Source organism: Pseudophryne corroboree, chromosome 3 (genome assembly GCF_028390025.1).
Source record: "Pseudophryne corroboree isolate aPseCor3 chromosome 3, aPseCor3.hap2, whole genome shotgun sequence".
Taxonomy (NCBI): domain Eukaryota; kingdom Metazoa; phylum Chordata; class Amphibia; order Anura; family Myobatrachidae; genus Pseudophryne; species Pseudophryne corroboree.
Genome location: NC_086446.1, coordinates 686,788,849 through 686,794,255, shown reverse-complemented (window position 1 = coordinate 686,794,255; position 5,407 = coordinate 686,788,849). Strand labels below are relative to the sequence as shown.

General features: G+C 41.4%; 1 pseudogene; it reads right to left on the bottom strand.

Moving 5' to 3' along the window:
* Positions 1 to 309: 309 nt before the first annotated feature.
* LOC134898189 (5S ribosomal RNA) lies at positions 310 to 428 on the bottom strand (annotated as a pseudogene).
* Between the last annotated feature and the right edge of the window lie 4,979 nt (positions 429 to 5,407).

Below are 5,407 nucleotides of genomic sequence, written 5' to 3'. Positions count from 1 at the left end.
ACAACCAGTGTTACAATCTTTAAAGAAAATTGGAAATGTTCTGGTTAGTCTATATTGGTAGACTCCAGGAGGGATGTAGACACTATTGCTCTACATCCTGTTCCTATCCAACCAGCACAAGCTCTGCTTGTATTAATAGGACCTCAGAGGGTCAATGTGCCAAGATGTCAGGAGGAGTATAGATCCTTATTGGTATTGGACCAATTGAATCTATGACATATCAAGAGAGACGGTACGGAAGGTGGGCAAAAGAAATGATTGAAGGAGAAAGTGGTGATCCTGCTGTTGGTTTAGAGTCGAGAAGGTCACGAATTACAACACCGGGTATTCTCTGGGGGTCACCCTCACAGATACTGACCCAGCCCACCACCGTTTTGCTTCCAAGATCGGACGAGATCGGGCTCTGTCAGTGGGGTATGGTAGTAATTTCTCGGGCCTCCTTGTGGCCGACTCACCAATGAGAGTGCACCTAAATTGAGGGAGGGGAAAAAGGTATAGGGTGAGGGAGACAGAAAAAATGGGCGGATCTGCTGTCTATGTTAGGCACATGATAAACCTGTGGATCATGGATGAGAGTCCGCAGATGTATAAGGAGGAAAGGGAGGAAAGGAACAAAGAGAGAGAGGGGGAAAAGAGAAGAGGAGACTGAGTGAAAAAATGATGACAGATATCCTCTGGTATCAAATACAGAATTATCAAAATTGTCAGCAACTAGGTATAGGTCAGATTGACTGGCAATACATTCCGTGGTCACTTTGATTCAGAACAATATATAGATATCAAATTGGTATCACAACCAGAATGTCATCAAAAAAATATATGAGTAAGAATAATTAAACATAGGCCAGATTAACTGGCAATACTGTGTATATTCCGTGATCACTCTGTTTGGAAAAATAAGTATTTATATTCTCCTCAGTGCTATTATTCTATATAAACCAGCATACACATAACAGTAATATTGTTGGTAATTCTGTTAAGTATAGTGGTTTTGATGCTGGGATTTAAAGAGAGCAAAAAGTAATAATGCCGAAGAAAAGAAGGAAAAACAACATTTTTAGAAGAAGAAAAAAGAAAAAAAATGAAAAAAGAGATATTGAGAATTTCCTTTAAATGGTTATTCTGGGTATGACAATCATAGTCCAGATCCCTGGACTGCCCTGCTCAGGGCCAAGACAAAAATATATATAAAAGGTAATAACAATAACAAATCATCACATATTGCTGAATTGCTGTGTAGGTATAGAAATTCCCAGAAAATTTATAGAAAAAGTGTACCGGTCCCTGCCCAGGTCCCTGGGTCAGTTACTAAATAACAGAATGCAATATGTACTCCTAAGGTCCTTAGTTCATGTTGAAATGATTCATACTGGAATACTGGAATAGGTCATGCTGGAACTAGGATAGGACATGCTGGAAAACGCGTTTCACCCGTCCTGCGGGCTTGTTCACTTCCAATGCTGCTGGTGTAGTGTGTAGATTGAGGTTTAAATATCTGTGTAGGCAGTAATTAGCCAATAGCTGCCTTGTGCTGAATTGCCTGATAATGAACATCAACCTCCGCTGTGTTCACCGGAAGTGATGTATTTGGATCGGTTGCTAGGCAACCTATAGTTCGTGCCTTAGAAAATAGGCACATAAAGGAAGAGGAGAAAGTGTTGATAAACCTATATATTGTTATTCACAAGGTCCTTGTTAGTACAGTGGGTTAATGTATTTAAGCCGCTGAAAATAGCGGCTTATCCATGCTCGATACTAACATACCCGGACCCTGATGCGCTACGTCATATCCGGCGGATAGTCCTAGCGTCGCGTTGCTAGGATACAGGGCGCTCCTAGGCTGCATTGGGTGACGTGATCATTTGGAGGAATCGGATAGGACGTAAGTGTTAGAGCGTCCTATCGCCTAGCAACGGAACATGCACAGGGCGTCAGGTCTACCCTGCGGACAGGGCTGTTAGGGGGAACAACAAAGGGGGAGGGAGAGAGCTAAAGTATTCGTGGGTGATCCTAGGTTATGGTAAATATGGGGGGTGATCTAATTGAAGGTTACTATAGAGAATAATTATATATTAAATTGAAAAGGATAAAAATAAAATAATATATTGGATAATGTAATATAAATAAACCAAAGATAAAAAATAATAATAATAATAATAATAATAATAATAATAATAATAATAATTAATATATAATAATAATAAAATAATAAAAAGTGAAATAATAAGGTGATGATAATGATAATATTGGTATTATGATGAAGTAGAGGTACCTATGATGAGAAGATTGTGACCATTAGACTAGGGTTAGGTGAAGTTTAGTTAGGAGTAAGAATTATTATGTTAAGCCTGAATGATATAGGGTGTATGTGTATGAGGATATGCTGATGAAGGTAATGTACAGTGTGTGCCGTGTGATTAAACACGGATAGACAGTAAGGGATGGGTAAAGGGTTGTAAGAGGGAAAGAAAGGTGGCAGTGATGTGCAGTGTGTGCCGTGTGATTAAACACGGATAGGCAGCAAGGGATGGATAGGGGGTTATAAGGAGGGAAAGAAAGGTGGCAAGTATGGTGGTGAAGCCCACAGTAAAGGTGAGAGTGAGTTAATAGTGAATATTTGTGAGAATGGGATTGGAGGGTGAAAGGCTGGGAAATGTGATGAACGTGTGGGTCAGTGTTACCATAGTTATCAATGAATATAGGATTGCGTGTCCCGTCGATTGATTGGGTGTGTACCTAGTGAATATATCTGAAAGGAAATGGTTAATGGGGGGAGGAAGGGAAGGGGTGTGTGAGTGCTGGAGTACCATGACCACTATAGGTCAATGGTCCATGTGTGGTAATTTAAATCTGAGTGAAACATGTAGTAGTGTCATATAGGATTTTTTGGAGGGGAAAGAAGGGTGGAACGAAAAGGGGGGGGGGGTTTGGTAGGGGGGGGGAGGGGGGGGAAAGGGGTAGGGGGGGGGGTTTGGGGGGGGGGGGGGCAGCGGGAATAGGAAGGGGTTGTACCAAGGGGAGGGTGGGTGCTGTTGAGTTGCTGGGTATGTTCTGGTACATGCAAAGGCTAACTAACATTGTAAGGGAGGAGACCGGTTGGATGACATCAAGAACAGAGTGGTGAGTACAGTCCTTGGGCTATACGCGCTGACCATTTACAGTCAGGTCATGATTAAAGAAAGGCACTGTAATGTATGCTCTCATTAAGGCCCATTGGTTTGTAAGTGTTTAATTTGAATATCCACTCAGTTTCTTTCTTTAAAAGTTCTTTTGTCAAGTCTCCTCCTCTGATGCCTAACTGAACTTTTTCCAAGCCGAAGACTCTAAGATCTTTTTGAAAATCTATGTGGCAGGAATGAAAATGCCTGGCAACCGATGTCAGTTTTCTCATTCGTGTGAGATCACTAGCAGCATTACGACATATACTCACCACTCTGTTCTTGATGTCATCCAACCGGTCTCCTCACTTACAATGTTAGTTAGCCTTTGCATGTACCAGAACATACCCAGCAACTCAACAGCACCCACCCTCCCCTTGGTACAACCCCTTCCTATTCCCGCTCCCCCCCCCCCCCCCTTTTCGTTCCACCCTTCTTTCCCCTCCAAAAAATCCTATATGACACTACTACATGTTTCACTCAGATTTAAATTACCACACATGGACCATTGACCTATAGTGGTCATGGTACTCCAGCACTCACACACCCCTTCCCTTCCTCCCCCCATTAACCATTTCCTTTCAGATATATTCACTAGGTACACACCCAATCAATCGACGGGACACGCAATCCTATATTCATTGATAACTATGGTAACACTGACCCACACGTTCATCACATTTCCCAGCCTTTCACCCTCCAATCCCATTCTCACAAATATTCACTATTAACGCACTCTCACCTTTACTGTGGGCTTCACCACCGTACTTGCCACCTTTCTTTCCCTCCTTATAACCCCCTATCCATCCCTTGCTGCCTATCCGTGTTTAATCACACGGCACACACTGCACATCACTGCCACCTTTCTTTCCCTCTTACAACCCTTTACCCATCCTTTACTGTCTATCCGTGTTTAATCACACGGCACACACTGTACATTACCTTCATCAGCATATCCTCATACACATACACCCTATATCATTCAGGCTTAACATAATAATTCTTACTCCTAACTAAACTTCACCTAACCCTAGTCTAATGGTCACAATCTTCTCATCATAGGTACCTCTACTTCATCATAATACCAATATTATCATTATCATCACCTTATTATTTCACTTTTTATTATTATTTTATTATTATTATATAATAATTATTATTATTTATTATTTTTTATCTTTGGTTTATTTATATTACATTATCCAATATATTATTTTATTTTTATCCTTTTCAATTTAATATATAATTATTCTCTATAGTAACCATCAATTAGATCACCCCCCATATTAACCATAACCTAGGATCACCCACGAATACTTTAGCTCTCTCCCTCCCCCTTTGTTGTTCCCCCTAACAGCCCTGTCCGCAGGGTAGACCTGACGCCCTGTGCACGTTCCGTTGCTAGGCGATAGGACGCTCTAACACTTACGTCCTATCCGATTCCTCCAAATGATCACGTCACCCAAGGCAGCCTAGGAGCGCCCTGTATCCTAGCAACGCGACGCTAGGACTATCCGCCGGATATGACGTAGCGCATCAGGGTCCGGTATGTTAGTATCGAGCATGGATAAGCCGCTATTTTCAGCGGCTTAAATACATTAACCCACTGTACTAACAAGGACCTTGTGAATAACAATATATAGGTTTATCAACACTTTCTCCTCTTCCTTTATGTGCCTATTTTCTAAGGCACGAACTATAGGTTGCCTAGCAACCGATCCAAATACATCACTTCCGGTGAACACAGCGGAGGTTGATGTTCATTATCAGGCAATTCAGCACAAGGCAGCTATTGGCTAATTACTGCCTACACAGATATTTAAACCTCAATCTACACACTACACCAGCAGCATTGGAAGTGAACAAGCCCGCAGGACGGGTGAAACGCGTTTTCCAGCATGTCCTATCCTAGTTCCAGCATGACCTATTCCAGTATTCCAGTATGAATCATTTCAACATGAACTAAGGACCTTAGGAGTACATATTGCATCCTGTTATTTAGTAACTGACCCAGGGACCTGGGCAGGGACCGGTACACTTTTTCTATCAATTTTTTGGGAATTTCTATACCTACACAGCAATTCAGCAATATGTGATGATTTGTTATTGTTATTACCTTTTATATATATTTTTGTCTTGGCCCTGAGCAGGGCAGTCCAGGGATCTGGACTATGATTGTCATACCCAGAATAACCATTTAAAGGAAATTCTCAATATCTCTTTTTTCATTTTTTTTTCTTTTTTCTTCT